General features: G+C 34.7%; 1 long non-coding RNA gene across 1 annotated transcript; it reads right to left on the reverse strand.

Annotated features, from left to right (window-relative positions):
- Nucleotides 1–3050: 3050 nt before the first annotated feature.
- Nucleotides 3051–3623, reverse strand: LOC143634592 (uncharacterized). Its single transcript, XR_013153890.1, has 2 exons — nt 3449–3623; nt 3051–3263 (listed from the first exon to the last, which is right to left on the reverse strand). It is a non-coding gene; the product is annotated as an uncharacterized LOC143634592 (long non-coding RNA).
- Between the last annotated feature and the right edge of the window lie 6171 nt (nt 3624–9794).

A 9794-nucleotide genomic window follows, 5' to 3' on the forward strand; every position in this document is an offset into this window, starting at 1 on the left:
TAATTTAAACAATCTTGATACAAGTTGCAAGTGACATTTTTGAATCTTTACTTTTTATCATTGTTGGATTTATATTTTCTAACGGGGGTTTTTAACATGATTAATTAGAACCCTAGTGATGTCATAAACATATTAGGGTTTGAGTTTTGTTGAGAACAGTTGACTGACAAATTCGTTCTCATTTATTGATTGGTCTGTAACTCGCTGTTAAATGATGATTATTGATCGATTTTTGATTTTAGGATATAGTATTCTGAGTCTAGTTTCCATAAAGGTAAATTTTGTAATTTTTGGATGAGTATTGAATACCTTTTATGATTTTACAAAAACATATGTCAAAGCTGATTCAGGGAGTTATATTCTGGTCCATTTTTCGGACACCATAACTCCCTAATGACAAACCCAAACGGGTTGGTTCCACTTCTGGAACTTAGTATTATGAGTTTAAAAGATAACCCAATTGATCTTACACAATTTGGTTTAATGAGTTGATAGAACCATTAAACTAGTTTTTGTTGCGCAATCTGCTGAACTGTTAGTACCTATCTGTAATGGTTGAATTATTGTGAGTTTTCTATGCTTGAGAAAAATATAATAAAAATTGTTTGAGAAACCTGATTCATATATCATACTGTGGTAAATTTTTGTAGAATTTATCCTTATCAATAATCTGTCTCGTGAACTGAATGATCATAAGTTAAGTTGTATGATGAATATTTGGTTGCTTTGCCATGATATGATGTGTGGATACATGTTAGGACTTTCGGTACTGTTGACATTACTTATTATCACCAACGATTCGTCGGATCAAGTTTGTGTTTGTGTGTGAGTTCATACGTGGGTCTTAGAGTCATGTGTTGTTGAACATACTCTCATAACTTAAAACACTTGTACTAGGTAACAGTTAACGAGTCAAATGCATTCATTTGGTTTTGAGAAAACTCTGTTACACGTGACACCAGGTTTTGGATTGAAAACACGGACATACTTGCATACTAGTTTTGAAAACACTAAATGTTTGCCTATACTTGTTTTCTGGATTAAAAACAAAAAACGTTTTGAAGTATTGGTTATGTAACCTGCTGAAACGGGCAAAAACGAGTTGAACCATTGATTTTTTATTGCTGAATTGCTGCAAAATTGGTCAAAAAGTACTGAAACGAGCCGTTAAGTGTTGAAACGGACTGAAAAATCGATGAAACGAGCTGTTTAACATGATGTTTGCTGTAAAAACGAGCTGTTACGTGCTGAAACGAACTGAAAACTTGCTGAAACGAGCTGTTTAACATGCTGTTTGCTGTTAAAACGAGCTGTTAAGTGCTGAAACGGACTGAAAAATCACTGAAACGAGCTATTTAGCATGTTGTTTGCTGTAAAACGAGCTGTTAAGTGCTAAAACGAGCTGTTAAGTGATGAAACGAGCTGTTAAGTGCTGAAACGGACTGAAAAATCGATGAAACGAACTGTTTAACATGAAAAGAACAAGCTGTTACGTGCTGAAACGAACTGAAAACTTGCTGAAACGAGCTGTTTAACATGCTGTTTGCTGTTAAAACGAGTTGTTAAGTGCTGAAACGGAATGAAAAATCGTTGAAACGAGCTGTTTAGCATGTTTTTTGCTGTAAAATGAGTTGTTAAGTGCTGAAACGAACTGGACTGGAACATGAATTTTAATGATAAAACTAAAACATTTCCTCCGTTGTCCTTGTTCAAAAAAAAAGACTCGAGACCCGTTTTGACCCGTTCCGACCTTGACCCATTTTGACCCGGACCCGTTATGACCCGAACCTTTTGACCCTAACCCGTTCCGACCCGAACCATAACAACCTTTTTTTTAGTTGACCCGTTCCAACCCTGACACATTTCGACCCTAACCCATTCCGACCCATAACCCGTTTCGACCCAACCCCACCCATTTGCCACCCCTATGTTTAATGTATATCGACGGGTTAGGCGAGTTGTACCTCTGAAGACACAATTTAAAATTATATGCGTAATGGGCCATTAAAGATTTCAAGGCCCAATATGGCCCATTAGGACATGTATGACTTGTATTTGTCTATTATGGTCTAATATGACTCCCTATAACACGATATAACCCTTAAATATCTAATGTTACATATCACATGCCATAATAGGCCACTAAGAGATTACAAGCACTAATATGGCCCATTAAAGCGACTATGACATGAAAAAGGCTATAATGGGCCACTAACACCAACAAGGCCCAATAAGACCTATTGATGAAAGTATCACATGTTATCGGCCATTAACATCTAACTATGGCTAATGACATTCCTATACAACCTTCTTAGAGCAACTATGATGTGATAAAGGCTATAATGGGCCACAAACACCAGTTAAGGTCCAATAAGGCCCATTGATGAAAGTATGACATATTATTGGGCTTTAACAAAACTATGACTCACTAAACTCATATTCAACCCTTTTAGAGCAACTATAATATGATAGAGACTACAATGGGTCACTAACAACAATCAAGGCCCAAGATGGCCCATTAATGCAAATTATGACATGCTACTGGACGTTAACACCAACTACGAGTCACTACACTCCTATACAACCTGTTAAATTAACTATGACATGATATAGATATATTGGGCCATTAACAACAATCAAGGCCCAATATGTTCCATTAATAAAAGTATAACATGTTATTGGGCGTTGACACATGACTATGGCTCACTACACTCATATACAACCTCCTTGTAGCGACTATGACATGATAGGTGATATAATGGGCCACTAATACCAATCAACGCCATTTGATGAGACCAACTATGACTCACTACACTCCTATACAACCTGTTAACGTAACTATGACATGATAGACCCATACTAGCCATTAACAACAATCAAGGTCCAATAAGGCCCATTGATGAAAGTATGACATATTATCGGGCGTAACCAAACCATGACTCACTAAACTCATATTCAACCCTTTTAAAGCAACTATGATATGATAGAGACTACAATGGGTCACTAACAACAATCAAGGCCCAAGACGGCCCATTAATGCAAAGTATGACGACCAACTATGACTCACTACACTCCTATACAACCTGTTAACGTAACTATGACATGATAGAGACGATATTGGCCATTAACAACAATCAAGGCCCAATATGGCCCATTAATAAAAGTATGACATGTTATCGGGCGTTGACACATGCCTATGGCTCACTACACTCATATACAACCCTCTTGTAGCAACGGGGACATGATAGATGCTATAACGATCACTAATACCAATCAAGGCCCATTGATGAATGTATAACATGTTGGGCCATTGACACAAATCAAGGCCAAATAAGGTCTTTTGACGAAAGTATGGTGTGTTTCAGGCGTTAACACCTAACCAAGACTAATGACAGTCCTATACAACTCTTTTAGAGCAATTGTGACATGATAGATGTTATAATGGGACACTAACACCGATCAAGAACTAGTATGACCCACTAATGAAAGTATGGTTTATTGGGCGTTAACACTGATTACTACACTCTTATACAACTCTTTTAGAGCAACTATAAATATCACTTGTATTTATTTTATATGTTTTTATATTTAAAATACAATTTTTTTATATTATATAAGTTTTAATTAGTTGTTATATATATATATATATATATATATATATATATATATATACACTAACAACTCTTTATTTTAGTTATTAAAAATAAATTAAATTCATATTTAGTTCATATTAATTTCACTTCCCTCAAAATTTCAAATTAAATTCAACCCCCTCTTTTCTTCAAAAAAAATTGAATTACCCTCATATTTTTAAATTTCATTTGACCACATATTTAACCTACCTTTTTTTCTTTCTCTTCATTCCTTCTTCTTATTATTCTTCTTCTTCATCTCTTTACACTCACCATAATCCTCAATCATTAATTCTCTAACTCACTCAATTCTTAACCAAATCCTTTGATTCCGGGCTCTAATCTAATTATTTTTGCGAGAGGAATTCACGTGTGGTGTCGGTTTTCATCAATTTTATCTCGTTTTTTGCCGGATTCGTGTCGAGTGTGAAGAACCCTAAGAACCAAGTTTGGGGATTTTCAATTTTAAGTGTTATTTCTTGTAATTGAAGCTTAGTACGTCTTCTTTCATCGCTAAAAAGATATGTATTTCACTTGTTTGATGACAACAGTTTGCTGACGGATTCGTTTTCGTTTATTTATTGGTATGTAACTTGATGTTAAACGATGATTACTGAACGATTTTTGATTCTAGGATATAGTACTATGAGTCTAGTTTCCAGAAAGGTAAAGTTTGTAATTTTTGGACAAGTTTTGAATAGTTTTTATGATTTTACAAAAACACTGGTCAAAGCTGATTCGGGGAGTTATATTTTGGCCTGTCTTTCCGACACCATAACTCCCTAATGACAAAACAAAATGGGTTGTTTCCAGTTCTGAAAGTTAGTATTATGAGTTTTGAAGACAACCCGATTGGTCTTGCACAATTTAGATTAATGAGTTGATAGAACCATTAAACTAGTTTTTGTTGCGCAATCTGCTGAACTGTTAGTACCTATCTGTAATGGTTGAATTATTGTGAGTTTTCTATGCTTGAGAAAAATATAATAAAAATTGTTTGAGAAACCTGATTCATATTTCATACTGTGGTAAATTTTGTAGAAATTTACCTTAATCTTTTCTTTGTGAATAAAATCAGTTTGTACATGTTATAATCTGTCTCGTGAACTAAGTGATCATAAGTTAAGTTGTATGATGAATGTTTGGTTGATTTGCCATGATACGATGTGTGAATACATGTTAGGACTTTTTAGTACAGTTGACATTGATTATTATCACCAACAAGTCGTCGATTCAAGTTTTTGTTTGTGTATACATTATGTCTAATGTGATTGTGCGTGATAGTCGTCGTGCTTTGAGGTTTCGCCTCACATTAACCCTTTACTAGTTATGATGCTAATATTTTGATAATTTTAGGTTCAAAAAGTTAGAGCCGAAATGGAAAAAGATGAAAAGAAGTCAAGAAACGAGTTGGAAGAACGAGCGCAACGAATGGAATAAATGGAAAAAACTTAAGGAAAACGAAGAAAGGAGGCAAAAACAATTTGATTAGTTTATGAGAAAGTTTGAAGTCAGTAGTAATTAGTAGTAGTTTCAAATATTTTGAATTCATAACTTATTAGTGAAGGTTTGTTAATGTAAACTTGTTTTGAAGTTATTGTGTTTGTTAAACGTATGAAATAGCCACATTTATCTATGTGTGATCAAAAGTATGATAATAGCCACACTTTATATTACAAAAGCATTATGTGTGACAAACGGTATGACAATGGCCACAACACAAACTACAAAAGAGTGTTTGACTGGCAAGTTCACATTCTTAGCCACATTGACAATAACCTCCAGTGTCTATATGATATGACTAGCCACACAATACTTCACTATGTGACGAAAGTTTGACAATAGTCACACTTTAAATTACAAAAAGCATTATGTGTGACAAACGGTAAGACAATAGCCACACTATAATCTACAAATGAGTGTTTGGGTGGCAAGCAAACATTTTTAGCCACTTTTAACGTAATTTCTAGTGTCTGTATGATATAATTAGCCACTCTATTTTTAATTTAAGTGGCCATTTCTTTGCTATATCCACACGGTATAGGTCACAATGCAAGTTTAACACAACCCTATTGGCCACATTATTATAAAATTCATGTGGCTGAAACATGAATTCATGTGGCTGTATACGTGCAATGGTCACTCATAGTAAATAGTCATGTGGTCATTTTCTACCGTTTAGCCACACTCATTGGAGAGGATTCTTGATGGCCAGCAACTAATGCCTGTACCCTTTAGCCACACTTATTACCACATAAGACCACTAAAAACTGTGTGTGGCCATATCATACCCACGGTGTCGCGACCTTTGGCCACATATGACCTGAACAAAATGTGTGTGGCTAAAGGCAGATCAATTTTCACGTAGTGTGTAAAATTGGTGTGTTCTTGTTCTACTTTTTTTCCTGCAATAATAAGCTTTGCAGCGACATTCTTGATATTATTTAAGGAAGATGCTGGAAATTTACTCTAGAGCTTGCAAATGTTTGCTTAAAAGTTTGGATAAGCATAGTCTTTGATCTAGTATATAAGTGAATGGAATAAGTTATTTGTTAAGACATCCTAACTTTGTGGTTGAAAATTTTGAAGTCCACAAAACTAATGAGAAATAGGATTATAATAACAAAAGCAATAGTCACTTAGACAAAGATAACATTGCTAGTTTTGGTTCAACGAGCCTTTAAGAACTATATAAGATGAAAAAATTAAATTTAATTTACAAGTTATTTGCCCATGTGCACATAAGATTCTTGAACTATTGGTATATAACAGTTTTTATTTCCATCACTTCATGCTAATGTTACATTGCAACTCAGTAATTCAACTCCTTTATTAATACCATATTGTCTCGCACTGATCTGGTACAATAACATCGGGTGATGTTAAGGCGTATTATCTTATGGTTTCAAATTCAAAAATTGAGTCAAATGGTTTTCTCGCACAGTGATGGTTTTCCTTATTGATAATGTTCTTAAGTGAGTTAGTTTAGAGCAACAAAATCATTATGAATAATTAAGATACTGTTTCAAAAACACTCACTCGTGTATACAAGGTAGCAAAACAGTAACTTACCGGGTCACGCAATAAATATCATTTAATGTTTGTATTTAAAACCATAGCATTAATAACATTAAAAAACCGAAGTATCTACCCTTCAAAGTCAGTCAATGGTGGACCGTTCAATCTTCAAATCACGTGACAACATACGTAGTGCGCAGTTCTCTTTTTTAATGGATGGAGTCATGGACATGAAATTTTCTACAAATGTGTAATTATTGCGTGAAAGGTCTCTCAACACTTTGTACATTAAACGTGGTATGTAAAAGTGTAAAAGAATAGTTAATTTTTTTATGTTATAAATTATCAATGTAATTAACTAATAGCTTTTATAAAACACTTCAAAATAATAATATTAAAATATGTAACTAAACTAATTAAATTAAAGTAATGTCGTATTGATTATATTTTATCAAATACATACGAGGAGATACGTAATGAAAAGAATAATTAACAGTAACGTACTTTTTAAACACATGGAAGATGTCTCATCCTCACCAAACAGCAATAATTAGGTAGGCCAATGTATTTCTTTAATAATTTAATTTAAACAAATATGAAATGTCGACCACGTTTGGATTTGGACGGTAGGAAAGTGAAGATTTGGATCAAAGATCGTATGTTTGAATTCGATCTCAATTAGGTTTTTAGACAACGGATTTTCTCCAAAACAGGATATGGTAGACTTGAGCTAGCCAAATCGCAAACATATGGGATCACCTTTTGTAACTAGGTTTTATTCGTTTTTCGTTCAAGAAAAAAGTTTATCTCAACCGGGTTTTATCGGAGTACGCCTTCGGGTAGCAGGTTTTCACCGAAAAAGAAGATGGTGGGTTGGGCTATCAAACGCTAACTGTGATCACGGACATATAAAGTCGCCTTTTATAGTCAGACTTTTATTCGTTCGTTAAAGAAAGTGTTGAGAAAAGTAAAAAAGAGAATAATAATAAAATACCAAACTTTGAACATGAACATGACATTAACATCTCGGGTCAAACTCAAATCCCAGCCGGATAACTTGACCTGAACCAGGGAATCAGTTATACAGCGCACGATAGCCACTGAAAAGCCTAACAACAACTCTACAAAACTAACATACGCCGTACGCGCCCAACCAACCACCACAAACCCCACGCGCCGCCGCTACTCTCCATCATCCGGAACAGTATTCAAATCCAAAATCGCACCTCCAGTCCTCTTCTCACAAACCTTACCGTCGGCAGCTTCTCGCGACGGCTCCGGCCGATCTTTACCTTTCTCGAAGTACTTCACCGCCTCTCGCATCCGGCGTAAGATAGCAAAGAACTCATCGACTTCATCCTCCGTCGGCGGCACCACCACCACCGGCTCCTTTCCTTTTGTCTCTCTCTTCTTCTTCCGATCACCGCCGCTTCCGCCGCCGCCGTCCGCCGTTCTGCTACGCTTCCGATCTCTCTCCATACCCTAAATAATAATATTAGTAATAGTAATAATAATATTATTATGTAAGCTACAAGCAGCTTCTTGTTGTTATTATTATTATTATCATCAACATATTTCTCTATAAGTTTTATGCAAGTGCAACTACTGGCCTTCTATGTGTGTGTAACAAAAATAAGAGTTGTGTTATGTTATGTGTGGACAGACTGATGACTATATGATTTAATATAATAAAATAAATGGACTTTGTATAATGTGATGTTGATCATACGTGATGGGATGACGTCGTGACGTTGTCAGAATCAGTGATCACGGGCCCAACCAATATTCTTTTCATTATTTAAATTTTTAATATTAAATTTGGATTGTAATTGATTTTTTGGTTAATTTATCGAAATTAATAAGTTGGTTGTGGCTCAATGGTAGAGCATTCACTTTACTAGTGAGAGGTAGTGGGTTCAAACCTCACTACCACCAATTTATATGGGAGATATGAGGGATGACCCTGGCTTGCCAGGGTTCGAGTCCTGATCTCACCCGGTTTTACCGGCTTCTGGCTGTCGTGCCGTTTGGCGAGCACGGGGGTCGGGTTTTAGCCGGTGAATCCCTCAATAGATGGACCGCTACGGGCTTCGTCCGTCCGGACTAGTGGCCGGCTCGGGCTACCTTTAGCCATTGGGGGCCGCGTACGGAGTATCCGGCGTTACTTAGTTGGCCGTTCAAAAAAAATTTATCGAAATTAAAGTATGGTCATTGTTAATCCTTTTCAATCCCTCATCATTAGTTGTTTAATTGTGTTTACACTTTACAAAACACCCCACTTAACAATCATTCCACTTGTTTAATAGTTTTGGCCTGGAAACTTCAAGTCTCAATTAGTGAGTCTTCGGACATAGGATTTTACCTGAAACAGGAGATTATGAGCTTAAGTTATCCAACATTGTTAACGATTGCAAGCATATAGGGTTGCTTTTTGTCACTAGGTAACCCCAGGTAGTTTATGATAAGTTTTCATCTTAGTTTCCTTCAACCGATATTTCTTCATAAATTTTACTCAGAAATTAAGGTTTAAAATTAAAGGGATTAGATCAAATACAAATTAAATAAACATGTTAACTGTACGAATCAAATAGTTTAACTATATAAACAACATAGTGTAATTACATAGTTACACTATTTGATTCGCCCAATTAGCACGTTAATTTAATTTGTAATTGATTTTCCCTTACAACTAACATATAGAGAAGAGATGATAAGAGAACTCTTCTTTGTGAGATACACTAGAAAATTCCATACTACATATGTGTAGTAAATGTAAGAAAAATATATAATAATATATATTTATAAAAACATAATCAAATACATTTTATTCTTAACATGAAAACAGTGAGAACTAATTTGTTGTTATGATTAAGTTTTTTTTTATAGGTGTTTGCTGTTATTTTTTGTTCATATTTGCTAATTTTCGATTATGAGACGTTATAAGTATTTACTGGTTTATATTTTGTTGTTATTATTAGATTTTTTCTTTTGCTGTTATAAATATTTGTTGGTATATGTTGTTATTATTTTGTTCTTGATTTTGATTATTTTGTTGTAATTTTTAGGTTTTTTTCTTAGTTATTATCAATTAATGTTTATGTAGATTGGTAATGTTTCTTACACTCTCATTTTTTAATAAATTTG

This window comes from Bidens hawaiensis, unplaced genomic scaffold, assembly GCF_021521415.1.
Source record: "Bidens hawaiensis isolate Kalapana, Puna unplaced genomic scaffold, B.hawaiensis_p1.1 tig00007137_1, whole genome shotgun sequence".
In the NCBI taxonomy this organism is placed as follows: domain Eukaryota; kingdom Viridiplantae; phylum Streptophyta; class Magnoliopsida; order Asterales; family Asteraceae; genus Bidens; species Bidens hawaiensis.